At 33.0% G+C, this 15,224-nt stretch overlaps 1 pseudogene; it reads right to left on the bottom strand.

The window, feature by feature from the left end:
- Positions 1–9,349: 9,349 nt before the first annotated feature.
- On the bottom strand, positions 9,350–14,156 carry LOC18052792 (annotated as a pseudogene).
- Positions 14,157–15,224: the final 1,068 nt, after the last annotated feature.

Here is a 15,224-nt window from a genome sequence, read left to right as displayed (position 1 = left end):
AATGTCTAGTGATCTAAGATCCATGTAAACTCTATATAGAGATGAAAAGAAAGAGTCTTGTTAAAAGACTTTGGATGAAGAACATAAGAAAACAAAGCAACACAATAATATGCGCATAAGAAAACAAATCAACACAACATTATGTGCCACATTTGGATTCTCTAGGGAGGAGGCCAAATTTTGCTTCTCTGCTTTATGTTCTGTGTTGTGCTTCTTCAATTGTGAAACACCTCTCTTTATATAGGCACTAGGGTTTCACAAAAATCACAATTCGTAAAAGACTTGAATGTTTTCCAAATAAAAGTTTATTTACTCTTATAATTTCTATGAATCTAAATAAAAGTAAATATGATATTCTTGTCTTGCTTGTCTTCCAAAAAATATCTAGAGCATTTAATAAACTTCCTTTTTGAACAAAATTCTTGCTCTAAATAAACCTTACGTGCCCCGTCGTTAATTGACTTGCTAATTTAGACATCTAATTAAAATAAGAAACAAATATTCATAAAAATTAGAATATCACTAAATTAGGGAATTAATAAATTAATCTCTATTATAAGATATGCAATAAATAATTTTTTTTATTTAATTAGACTTGGTATAAGATGCCAACTCTATAAATAATGGACTTAACAAATTTATACCTAAAGGAGTAGGAAAAGAGTTTGTTGCTTGATGTATTTCATAAAAATCTTGCCATTTTTCTGAAAATTGTTAGCCTCATGTTATGATTGGTCCTTAATCTGATATGGTGCATCTCCTCCTGGTGGATTTGGAGTGGGATTGGAGCGCATAGTGATGCTTTTCTGAAGTCTCAACAACATTCGCAAAATATCACTTTTCCCACTTCACCCACTTAGCTTGGACTGACCCATAACTATGATCTATATGAGTTGTTCCATTGCTGTTTACATCAGTTTCCTCTGAAATTATGTGAAGCATTATCAATTGGTGCCAACATTTTTGTTTCTTTATATGTAATGCATATATCACAAGTGAATGTTGTATAATTTTTGTTTGAGCTCATAATGGTTCCATTAGCTAATTTTAGTGATGAGGACATAAAGTATATGTTGGAAAAGTAGCACATTGAGTTGTTATTTTAAAGGATAATTTTGAGTGGACCTACTTGTGTAAGTGAAAGGTTGTAAATGATTTAGATACTTTTTCGAGAGTATATCAAAATGATGTATTTTTATGTTCAAAATGATGCTTTGGTGAATGAGAAATTGACACTTAAAGTAAACCCATTGGCTGCATTGAATTGCAGTCGGAGTTATAAGTGTTGTAACGACTAGTTAAATTCGATATTAACTATGCAATCAATTTTAAAATTTATTATTTGTAACTGCTAATTGAATTCAAAATTTATTTTAAGAATGTAATGGTCAATTAAATTTAGATTTTAATGTGTCATTAAATCCATAATTTAATATGTGATTAATGGGGCTATGGTCAAGGATGGCAATGGATCGAATCTAAACAGAATCCACGTGATTCAAATTCAATTGGATCATATTTGGGTCGATCAAAAATGGATTTGGATCGGATTTGAATATCAGTGTATGGATCTAAGATAGATTTAGAGCAGTTTTGAATCTATCTTAATATCTAGATCTAGATCCATATATGCTTACCTTTAATTTTATTTTAAAATTTTCTTAACAATTGTGTAGTTATAAGTGAAATAAATTTTATTCATAACATATTAGTGGTACTTACCATGTATCTAAAAATCTTAAAACTTAAAGTTAGTTTTGTAAATTTAAATGATAATAAAACAAAAATAATTCAGTGTAAAGTAAAATTAGAGTAGCCGGTCCTAATGTTTTTTTTAGTTGGCTTAACATGTTGGTATGAATTTTCATAATTGAATTCCTTCTTTTATATTGACTCATCTTTTTTTGTCTAATTAATTAAACTTTTATTTAAATTTTATGATCACAACGACATGTTCAGAAGAAGTGGATGTGGATGAGGTAAAATTACCAATGTTATTCATATATTTAATTAAATATGGTCATATTAAAAATAATAAAGCATTGAATATAAATCATATTTAACTCATATGTCATTATTAAATATTTTAGGAATGATGATGGGTGTGCCGTGAATATCAGAATAATAAAAGAGACATTATAATATTACATTAATCTTACTCTTGTAATTACTTTTGATGGATATTTTATTATCATTCTCATTTGTTTATGTGGACTAAAGTGCAATGAATTCAAAATTCGAGCACTTGAAACAATTGTGTTTTGAGTAAGTGATTCTACTTACTAGTCACGGGCTACACATGTGATGCTTTCGTTTTCATTAAGCATTAAAACGACATTAGTTCCAACCGTTCTGAGCAAAGATTAAGTGATTTACGTGATGAAGCATGTGACCTAAGAATTTAAGTCGTTAGAAGTTGCTATACACTTGTCATAAACTGGTGCAATATGGGTTTCTATATCAGAGATATAAAGTTTGATTCCTAAGGTAGTTTTAGTGTGATATTTGTGAGCTTTCCAGAGAGATTTGAGAAAGAGAGAAAGTATCTTCTTATTCCATGTAATCTCATCTTTATAAGCTCTGTAAATTTGATCTTGAACCATCAATAATGCCTTTTTTCTAGCTTCTCCCTAGATGTAGATTATGCATTCATGCACAATTGAACCATGTTTAATTTGTTTCTTAATGTGTCTGGTTTGCTTCCAATTCAGTTTAATTTCTCGATACTAATCTCTGCTATCCTAGAGCTAAGAGTTGTGTTAACATTGAAGCATCATATTGGTTGATTGGTTTATTTTGCAACTTTTATAGAACTTGATAGTGTTCTTGGTTAATGGTTGATTATTGGAGGAAGTAAGGCAATCTAATCACTATGTGTGCTATCAAAGCCAATGCCTTTTGTCTAAGATCCAAGTATGTCTACCTCTAAGATTGTTCTTGAGAGATTTAACGGAAAAAAATGACTTTAATATATGGAAGGTTATGATGGAGGCAGTGTTGGTAACACAAGGCCTTGGAAATGCTCTTCAACCAGTATCCAAATGAGAATGAAAAGAAGTCTCTTCCTCAAAGACCCAAGAGCAGATGATTGAGATAGATAAGAAGGATATGGAGGACCATCATCTAGAGTCTTGTAGATTCAGTGATCAGAGAAGTTGTAAAAGAACCCACTATTGCTGCTTTGTGGTCTTAATTGGAGAGTATATACACAAAGAAGTATTTTACCAATAGATTGTATATTAAGGAAATGATGCTCACATTAAAGATGGTGGAAGATTCATCTCTTGATAATCAGTGATAATGATAAAACTCTATTGTCGATAAGCTCTCTACCCAAATCCTATGAGCATTTTGTTGATGCCTTGATGTGTAGAAGACAAATATTGTCTCTAGATGAATTTAAATCAGCCCTCAACACTAAAAAATTGCAAGGGAAACAAGAATGCATAGAAAATGGTTTTGGTAAAAGCTTGATTATCAAAGAAAAACCTGATAGAAAGAAAAAGAAACAAAGTAAGAACAAAGCCAAGACAAAGAATCTGAAGTGTTTCTTGTGCCATAAACAATGACACTTTAAGAAAGATTGTCCTAAGAAGAAGTTTAAGAAAAAAAGAGTAGAATATGGATGCAACTATTGTGGAGGAAGAATGATATGAGTCTGCTAGTGTGTGTATTGTAATAGAAAGTAGAGATAGAGGTAATTGGGTCCTTGGTTCTGTTGTCCTTTTAAGAGTTACTTTACTAAATATCATGATTTTGACAAGGGTAGAGTGGTAATGGGAAATAATGCTATGTGTAGACCATAAGGATTGGTAATGTCAGACTTAAACTACATGATGGGTCCATAAGGGAGCTAAAACGAGTTAGGTTTGTGCATGATCTTAAAAGCAACTTGATTTTCTTGGGTATGCTTGACCAAATGGGGTATAATGTTGAGATTGAATATGGCGAAATGATGATAGTCAAAGGCACTGAAACCATCATGAAAGGCTTAAGGAAAAATGAAGTATTTGTCTTAGATGAGGAAGTAGTTACAAGTGAAGTTGGTATGTCAACAAATACCAACAATGACAAAATCATGTGATGGCATTTAAGAAGGGCTTAAGGAAAAATAGAGTATTTGTCTTAGATGAAGAAATAGTTACAGGTAAAGTTGGTATGTCAACAAATACCAACAGTGACAGAACCATATTATGGCATTTAAGGTTAGAACACATAGGGGAAAAAGGGCTAAAAGAAGTAGATAAATAAAGATAGAAAACAAGGGCTAGCTTTAAAAGATCAATTCACAAGTTCAAGGCTAAGTTAGAATGTATTTATTCTGATTTGTAGGGGTCTACATAGCAAGTGTCTCTAGGTGGTAACAATTACTTATCAATTATTGATGACTTCTTAAAAAAGGTATGGGCATATGTCTTAAAGAGAAAGGACCAAACCTTTGAAAAGTTTATAGAATGAAACAGCTTGGTAAAGAATCAATGTGGAAAGAAGGTGAAGAAGCTCAAAACAGACAATGCCTTAGAATTTTACAATTAAAGATTCGATAGTTTCTGTGCAAATGAAGGGATTGTAAGACATAGATTAGTAAGGTTGACTCCTCAACAGAATGGCTTGACTGAAAAGATGAACAAGACTCTCATAAATAAGGTGAAAAGCATGTTGGTTCGGTCCAAGCTTCCCAAGGCTTTGTGAGCTAAAACACTAATGGCTCATTGTTATTTGGTTAATATATTTCCTTTGCAGCCATCGATTTCAAAATACCTCATGAGAAGTGGATTGATCAACCTGTAAACTATAAAGACCTGAGCGCATTTGGCTATCTAGCATATGTTCATACAAGCCAAAGAAAGCTAGCTTTTAAGGCTTTAAAAGGTTTCTTTATAGGGTATCCAGAGGGGGTAAAAGGTTACAAATAAATTCTGATGTACAAATTTAAATCCTCACCTATGTATAAAAAGTAGAGATGTAATCTTCAATGAAGAGGAATTGCTTAGTCAGAAGTCAATTTAAAAGCCAACTAAGAGTGATTCTAAAGCTATTGTTAAGCAACAGTTTGAGGTGGAGCTACTAAACCATGATGATTCACTTAAAGGTACATAGTTCTCGCTAAGGGATTCTGAAACCTCATAGCGAGAACTATAATCAGAGGCACAAGAGCAAGGTTGCTAATTAGCCAGAGATAGAGCTAAAAGGCACATTAAACCACCTAAAAGGTATGGATATGTCAATCTTATTGCTTGTACATTAGCAGCTGCATAAGAAATTAATAATGAAGAACAAAAAAACCTTGAAAAGGCATTCTAAAGCAAGTTTAAAAAGGAGTGGCAAGAAGCCATGAATGAAGAAATGTTATCTCTGGATAAAAACAACTCATGGGAACTAGTCATAAGACATGAAAATAGAAGAGTTGTGAGCTATAAATGGATTTTTAGGATAAAAGAAGGGTTGGCAAGTTTTGAACCAAGGAGATTTAAAACAAGACTAGTAGCTAAGGGTTATACACAAAAAGAAGGCATTGATTTCAAAGAGGTTTTAGCTCCAGTTGTCAAGCATAATTTAATAAGAGTGCTTTTAGCACTAACAGCAGTTCAAGACATAGAGCTTGATCAATTTGATTTTAAGACTGCATTTTTGCATAGAAGCCTTTAAGAAGAGATATTCATGGCTCAACTTGAAGCGTATGTAGATCCTAAGAAACCTTGACATGTGTGCTTGCTTAAGAAATCACTTTATAGTTTAAAACAATGGTATATTGGGTTTGATGAATTCATGTTACCACATCAATTCATGATATGCAATTATGATTGTTGTGTATGTTGTGTATATTTCAAATTATTAAAGGATAACTCTACATATATCTCCTTTTTTATGTAGATGACATGTTAATAACTTATGTTAATAGCTCATAAAAGAAGAGAAAAAAGCAAAGGAATTGAAGCTAATGTTGAATTCTGAATTTGACAATGAGGATTTAAGGTTTGTTAAGAAGATTTTGGGTGTAGAGATCAAGAGAAATAGAACCCAAGGAGAAATATTTCTTACTTAAGAGAAATATTTGACTAAAGTTCTCGATACTTATAAGATGCTGGATTCAAAGCTTGTTCAAACTCCCTTAGTAGCTCATTGCAGTTTGAATAATTTGTTATGTCCAAAAATGGAAGAAGAGAAACTTGACATGGAAAACGTATCTTATGCAAATGTTGTTGGATCCTTTATGTATGTTATGGTGTTAACAAGACCAGATATATCTCATGTAGTGAGTGTAGTTAGCAAATATATAGCTTTACCAGGGAAACAACATTAGAAAGTTGTTAAATGGATTATGAGGTACTTAAATGGTTTATTGAACTGCGGTTTGGTGTATGGAAGATCCAAGAGAAAATGTGATAGCTTGTTAGGTTGTGTAGACTCAGATTATGCAGGAGTCTTGGATAGAAGGAGATTATTGGCAAGATATATGTTCATATATAATGAATGTCTCATTATATGGAAAGTTACCTTGCAACATGTGGTTGCCCTCTCAACCACAGAGGCTAAATATATAGCTTCAACAGAAGCTGCAAAGGAAGCTTTATGGTTACAAGGGTTAATGAGTGAATTAAGAATGAAGAAGAAGTCTGTAACAGTCTATTCTGATAGCTCCAATGATATTCATCTATATGAAAATCCTACTCACCATGAAAGAACTAAGCACATAGATATTAAACTCCATTTCATTAGAAATAAGCTGTCTAAAGGAGCTGTGAAGATGTCCCAGGTGCATACTGATGAGAATTCTGCAGATATACTCACTAAGGTAGTTCATTCAACTAAATTTAGTGTATGTTTGGGCTTGGTTTGGTTGAGCAATCTCTGAATTACGTGTGGATAGAGAAAAAAATCAAAAAGAGGAGTTTTGATTCAAGGTGGAGAAGTGTAGACTAAAGTGCATTGAATTCAAAACTCAAGCACTTGAAACGGTTGTGTTTTGAGTAAGTGATTCCACTTACTAGTCACAAGCTGCCGACGTGATGCTTTCATTTTCATTAAGCATTAAACCGACATGAGTTTCAGCGATTTGGAGCAAAGATTAAGTGATTCACGTGATGAAGCATATGACATAAGAATCTAAGCCATTATAAGTCATTATACACATATCATAACCTGGTGCAATCTGGGTTTCTATATCAAAGATATAAACGCTGAATTTTAAGGCAGTTTTAGCTTGTTATTTGTGAGCTTTTTAGAGAGATTTGAGAGAGGGAGAAAGTATCTTCTTGTTCTTTGTAATCTTATAAGTTGTGTAAATTTAATCTTGAATCATCAATAAAGCTTTTTCTGTGGCTTCTCTCGCGGATGTAGATTATGCCTTCATGCACAGTTGAACCTCGTTAAATTTGTTTCTTGGTGTATTGTTCTGCTTCCAATTTAGTTTAATTTCTTGATGTTAATCTCCATTAACCTAGAGCTAAGAGTTGTGTTAACATTGAAGCATCAAATTGGTTGATTAGTTTATTTTCCAACTTGTATAGATCTTGACAGGGGTTCTTGGGTAATGGTTGATTGCTGGAGGAAGTAAGGCAATCTAATCATTATAGTTTGTTTAGTGTAAAAGTATAAATTACAATATTTATTAGATTTTTAGACAAAGTATACAATTTAATTGTTATCTGTACATTTTAGTCTTTAATTTTCATTCTTAAAAATTATTTCTCTTTTATTGTTGAGTTTTAGAATTCATGATAGATTTAGAGCAGATTTATATTTTAATTTTTTTTAATTAGATTTGGAGCAGAAGTAGATGTTTATTTTTCTTTTGGATCTGGATATAGAGCAAAAAAACATGGACCCATGACTCATGAGAGATTTAGAGCAAATATGGATCGTAATTTTTATTATGGATTGAGATCCAAAGCAGAGTAGATCGAAACCCATATTTGCCCGATTGCCATCCTTAGTTGTAGTTACACTCCAAATTTAATTCAATAATTAAATAAGATTTAATAGTCGGTAGTTACTCGTTTAAAAGTAGTGATTACAAGTGCATTTAATAAGAAATTAAATTTTTCGGTTACAGAATTTATAATAGTTGAATCTTGGGATGAAAATGTTCTCATAGAATTCTATAAATAGAATTCTTCTTCATTTCAGGTAAGTGACAAGGATCGAGACAAGAGACAAGGAGAGATTCTCAATAAGAATAGAAGAATAGGAATAGAAGATCATCAATTCCTCGTTTGTCTTTTATTCAATTTTGATAGAGTTCAAACATAACAAAAGCTCACTATGGAATAACCTAGTGGTGTACCAGAGCTATTCGTTACCATTGTATCTTAGGGAAAATAGATGTTGTTCAAATCCTAAAGCACCCGACAAGAGAAAGGCAAATCTATTTTAATGAAATTGTGGTATCACACATGCCTCGGTTTGCATTCTATTCTTTTGTTCATTATAATTTGTTGTTATTTCAATTTTGTTATTATAAACTTGTGACAAGCTTGTAAGTGGCGCATTCGTAATCTTAGGAACTCTAAGAAGGTTTTGTCACAAAGGCCATATATTGTTTGTGACCCCTCTCGTCTTTTTTGGGGACCTAAGTTGTTGTTTAGTTGTTTTTTTGAGTAGAGTTTTTGAAGATAAAATAAGTTATTTTGTCTTTACTAGCAAAAACTCAATATTTGGGGTTTTGTGAGTAGAGGTTGAAAAGCTTATTTAAAATATTAAAAAGTCTAAAATTTTTTTTATTTATTTGATAATCTTATTTCATTCTTTTTATAATAAACTTTAAAAAACTTGACTATTAAAGAAATTTTATAATTTTTAATATAAATTCTCATTTACAACCAAACAACTAAATTTTTTTAGTGAAACATTTACTTATAAAAGCTCTACTAATAAAATCTCTATTTAAATAAATTTTATTTAAAAAATTATAACAAACAGAGTCTAACTACTGTATTTTTTTATGCGACATGGGCTGTCTCATGTCACTGCTGTTATGTCATTGTTGTAATTATTGTTTCAGCTGTAATGTCTTATATTTTATAAAGTCCCAAATTATGATTTGTAATTTCAGAATTTGTTTCCCGTATATATTGTATACCATGAATTTTCTCCCACAGTTTCCTCATCAACGCGGGAAAGAACCGGAACTAACTTTTCAGTTGACACCAACTGATTTTGAAAGCCCAAGTAGCTACAGAGGAGATATCAACTTCGCCAAGGAAAACCATTTGGTTCCAAGGCAAGCAGGGAGAGCGTGCCTTGATAACATTGACATATATTTTTTTTTTTCCACTTTTAGATATGCAGCAACAACAAAGGTGCAAAGCCAAGCATGCAGATAACTGTTAAATTATGGGGAGTTCGTCTACTGTTCTTCAGCACTCACTTCTGAATTGTCATGGCAGCTACTCTCTCCAGTAAATGCTCTAGTACCAATACGCCGTGTAGCACGAAGCGTTGTGGCAGCGAATCGTGACGCATAAATGGTGGCTCCTAAACTGGGCGATGAATCGGGCAACCTGTTTATTTCTCCACGCATGGATTCTTTAAGCTTTCTCTCTATATAGCGGCGCCAAGCTGCTTGTATGAAACTAGCTGCCCAAGTCCTCCACTCCGGCGCATAAAACCTTAAAATGTGTTCGAGCTGTTCTCCGTTCATTTGCCTGAATCGAGAGGCAGCAAACTTCAAGTCATCTGCCATTAGAGCCAAGCCTTCAACTTCCGTAAGGGTTCTAACAGTCCTAGTCGAAATGGGAAGGTTCTCAGAAGAAGATTGAGTTTCTAGAGCCCACATCAAAAGTTCTTCTCCGAAAAAGTCCCCAGCCTGAAGATAGACTCCTGTTCTTTTACGATTGGTAGTCTTCATGGTCAATAGCTGTCCTCGTGTGATGAAGAACATCTCAGAAACTGGGTCACCTTCCTGTTGAATGTAGCTTTCAGCTGTATACAGCACTTGTTTCAGGCTGTCGCACATTTCACTCAGAATTTGTTCATTCCAGTCACTAAACATTGGCACCTTAATAAGCACATCCAAGAAAATGAGATACAAAAAGCATAATTAGTACGGTGAGAACAAAAACATTAATATTAGGGAAAATGACAAACACACCCCCAACGTTTAACTAAAAAGACAAAAACTCCCTTAATATTTTTAAAAAAATATTTACACCCCAATTTATTGTAATTTTATTATTATACCCTTCTATCATATACAAAAATATTAGATTATCCAATTTGTCTATATATTATTAATAAAATTAAAAATATACCCTCATTAAAAATTATAAATATACCCTCATTACCTCATTCCTCTATTTAAATTTTTATTAATAACCAACTTTCAAAAAAGACATCTACACACTTAAAAAAAATTGTAAATAAATTATAATTTTAAAAATAAAATTGGTTATTAATACCATAATAAATAACATAGAAAATTAGTTATAAATGTACAAGTTTAAATGATTGACATGTGGAGAATTGTTAAATATACAAGTTTAAAGTTTAAATAAAATTGGTTATTAATAACTAATTTTATTTACAATTTTTTTAGGTGTATAGATATCTTTTTTGAAAATTGGTTATTGATAAAAATTTAAATAGAGGAATTGGGCAATGTGGGTATATTTATAATTTTCTTTTGTAATATCCAATTTGTCTATTTATAATTTTATTAACAATATATAGACAAATTAGATAATTTAATAATTTTTTTATATGCTAAAAGGGTAAAATAGTAAAATTATAATAAATCGGGGTGTAAATATCTTTTTTGAAATATTAGGAGAGTTTTTGTCATTTTATTTAAAGGTTGGGAGTGAGTTTGTCCTTTTCCCTTAATATTAAGATAAAAAGAACTCACTCTCTTAAGCACATGTGAGAAGAGTTCACGGTTTATGTTCCTTTTGAGGTTCTAGGGGAGAGTATTCAGAAAATTTTCTACATCAACACCTCTGGTTTCTCGCCATACATATCCTTGGTGTTTCTTTACCTGCTGTTGGAGATCCTTAGAGAGCTTTTGGTAAGGCATCCATTGCTCTATTTCTCGCAACTTCAGTCTCATCTCCTCTGATCTCATTGTTTTCGACTGCAAATATATCTGTCTCATCGGAAGCAATTAATATTCATCTTAAACATATAATTCATAATGTATATTGGTTGCTAAGAAAGAATATATTGCACTATATATTAGACCAACCTGGATGTTTCCAATGAGAAAGAGGAACAACACCAAGCCTGAGATGGTAATAAAAACAGCAAAGATATTTTCCCAAACATAGCTACTTGTTTGTAGGTTCTGACCAAAACCACTACACAGAAAATAATAATAATAATAATCAAATTCAATTTATTACTTTGATATATCATGTTGAGAAACAACAATAATGCAATATTTGCATGTGATTGATGTTATATATACAAGTTAGATAATCACCAACGTAACACACTAACAAAAGAAAAGTTTTTGGCTTAATTATTATATATACCTAAGGTTTTGCAGGCCCCATTGGAAAGAATGAAAGAACTTTTGTGGAAAATCCATCACCTCCACGATACCTGACTGAAGAGCATCCTGGAAGATTCCAAAATTAAAGATCATTGTATTTCCTGTCCTTAGAGAGCAAAGGTCGTTAAGGAACTTGTAGTCTCCTAAATTGTCGTGACAGTAAAAAGAACTATGTTCACATCCATTATGATTCACGCAGAATTTATTCCAGCATGTAGTCAGTCTTGCAATGGCAAAAAAATACCATAAGGCTCCAAATACCTAACACACCAGCAGATCACTTTATCAGATTGGTTATACACTGTTAATGACAATAAAAGAAAAAAATTATTTACAATTTCTTTCTCCAAGTGTGTAAACATATATGGTAAATGGATCGAGCTGGGGTTCATTTGTAATTAATGGTAACTTGAAGAGTTATAATAAATTCCTTCTCCGAATTATTATTTTTAATTATTTTTTGGAACAAAATTTCTAGGGAAAAACCATCAAGACCCCTGAAAGTTTCAAATGTACACATGGTTCCTCATGATCTCAGAAATGGTCACACAATTATGCTAGATGCAATTTAATTGTCACTATAATCAAGGACAAAATTGTCCAAAAAAGGGTCTATCTGACCCACAAAAAGAAAAAAGAAAAAAAGATTGTGTTACCATTTCTGAAATCAAAGGAGTTTATGTATACATTTAAGTAAATCTTCGTGGTTTTTACATATTAGTACAAAAGCTAATTCATAATAGAGATCATTTACATAAATCTATTACATTAAAGTCCGTCAAGCCACTGCTATCAGCCTACCCTCTCGATAGCCAAAAAGAAATTGATGCACCAGAGATACCACAAGTATCTCCAACAAGAGTTGATGTGCACACGACACATGGACTGTTGGATCAAGATTGGCAAATAACCAATCCAGATCCCCCCAAAATTACAAACAAACGCACTGATAATTGATCAAGAATTACAAGCAATCAATCAAAAGAAGCAAATCAAAACTGAACACACACAAAATCAAAACTGTAGCTAGACTTTTGTTTTTATTTTATTTTATTTTAACTGGCTATATCAATGCTATTTAATGTGACAAGTAAATCATGAAAACAAATTTTCAAACATGCATGCATATGGAGAAATAAATGGGAATATAACTTACATGACCTGCAAGCATGTAAAGAAGAAGATTGAACACAGCTTTGGGCCATGTGGCTCCAGGAAGTATGTCTGAATTCCGTCTTACTTTTGTGAAAAATGGGTAGATTCGAATAATCCTTGGCACATATTGGAAAATAACAAAATATTTGAATAAGTTTGTTGCGTTTAAAAATGTTGTGCCTCTCGTAGTTGGAATGATTAAAATCACCACCTGCATATAGCACAATTCAAGAGTACGCTAATTATACCTAATTGTATTATATATATAAATAAGAAAAAAATAAGGGTGGGTAAAGTCTAAATTAATTTTTTTTCCAACCTTTTAAAGTCTCTCAAAATTTGAACTTAATTTCGCTAGTCAAAGAAAATTACTTAAAAATCTGCCAATCAGGCTTATGGGCCGTCTATATTTTTGAAAAATTATCAACGTTTGCACATGATAAAGTCTACTATATGTAAATAATAATAATAATATTGCGATCACCTAAAAGAAGTGAATTACTATTAACAACATAGGTAATTATCAGCTTCTAACAAGACGAACGGATAAAAGAGATTTATGTCTTACTTGTGGGAGCGGAAGAATCGCAACCAGGTCAATTGTGAAGAAGCCCATAAAATATTTGATGGCACTTTCTCTGACAGTCTTGTGTAAATTACCAGCTAATAAGGAACTAATACGCAGTCGCAAAATAATATAGATTATGTAAAACAAGTCCAAGACAGAACGAATGGCAATGATTGTAGTCCCCAAAGCTTTGTCCAATCGAAGGCACTTTTTATCATCGTTGACCACAGGAATGTAGAAGAACAAAGGATCTACTGAGATAGCAATCACACCCAAAATGAAAAATATCAAATTTCTGAAAGGCCTCTGAGGGTCAAGGATTTTCTTCACACGAAAACAAAAGCCACCACAAGTTTTTGGTGACTTTCTCCTGCTTCTAATATTCTCTAAATAGTCAAGTGCAAAACTCGGATCACTTTGGAACTTATTGGAGACTCGGCTCGTTCCAATCTGTCTTGATGTACCTTTCTCCCAATTCAAGTCCTGAAACCTGAATAACAAAACATGAGTAACGTAGTTCAAACTTCAGGTAATTAACGAAGTGTTAAGCCAAGAGATTGGTCATGCGTAGGGCATGCAAAGCTATTATTGTGGCAAGGACTTTGGGATGTTATTGAGTGCAGTTTGTTGACTACGTGTCCACTAGCTTGTTAGCTTAAAATTAGGTTGAGTAGTGATTATTTTATTTTGAATAATCTTTGGCGATTTTGTTGTCATTAACTACCGGTTAATGTTCTATTTCTTAGGGATATTATCTAGGAATTAGGAATAGTTGTTAATTTCTTTTGTATTTAATTTCTTTGATAGTCATTAATTAAAGGAAACTAAATCCAATTAAAATTATTGTGGTCTTTTTCTCACCCTAAGAGAATACTATCGTTACTATATAATTTACGGCTTTGATTGGGACCTATCAATTGGTATCAGAGCTACGTTATCCATGGCAACTAACAGAGAGAGAATTGAGCTCTTGGAAGCTGGACTTGGCAGTTTGCAGGATGGCATGAACCGAATGGAGCTTGGAATAAATGACAGGCTACACCACTTGGCAGAAACACTCAACAAGTTAACGGAAACAATTATGGCATCCAAAAGAGCATCAATTCAAATCGCCCATGATCAAAGTGGCTTATCATGCCCAAATCGTGAGAAGCATGAAGGGGGGCGACGATACTTTTCATCCCAGATGGCAAAACTTGAATTTCCACGGTATTCCGACGACAATCCAACTGAATGGTTTAATCATGTTAATCAATTTTTTGAATTTCAGGGTATCAACAATGAGCAAAAAGTATTTCTAGCCTCATTCCACCTTGAAGGCGAGGCTAATAAATGGTGGCAATGGTTGCGGAGATCATATAAGGAAGAGGGTAAGGAGGTGACATGGGAAATTTTTCATGAAGAACTGTGGGCAAGATTTGGTCCTACTGATTGTGAGGATTTTGATGAAGCATTGTCAAAAGTTGAACAAGTGGGCTCCGTACGTGATTATCAAAAGGAATTTGAGCGGCTGGGAAATCGGGTACAAGGTTGGACACAAAAGGCTTTGGTAGGGACATTCATGGGAGGACTCAAACCTGAATTAGCTGAGGACATTAGAATGTTCAAGCCGAAATTATTGAAAGAAGCTATTAGCCTTGCCCGGATGAGAGTTGAGCAGCTGATGCGCCAAAGGGAAACCACAAGACCTTCAACCGAACAGTTGTTGATTTCTCTTCATCAACAAAATTCACACTTGCTTTAATTGTGAGGAGAAATTCACACTTGGTCATAGGTGTATGAGTCCACAACTACTACTCTTGGAGGGACGAAATGGGAATTTAGACGAGGTTGGTGAATGTGAACCTTGAGGACAAGGTTCCTATCAAAGGAGGGGCAATGTTAAGCCAAGAGATTGGTCATGCGTGGGGCATGCAAAGCTATTATTGTGGCAAGGACTTTGGGATGTTATTGAGTGCAGTTTGTTGACTACGTGTCCACTAGCTTGTTAGCTTAAAATTAGGTTGAGTA

Source organism: Citrus clementina, unplaced genomic scaffold, assembly GCF_000493195.1.
Source record: "Citrus clementina cultivar Clemenules unplaced genomic scaffold, Citrus_clementina_v1.0 scaffold_2, whole genome shotgun sequence".
NCBI lineage: Eukaryota > Viridiplantae > Streptophyta > Magnoliopsida > Sapindales > Rutaceae > Citrus > Citrus x clementina.
Note: the sequence above shows the minus strand (reverse complement) of the source record. Positions and strands in the feature narration are given on the sequence as shown.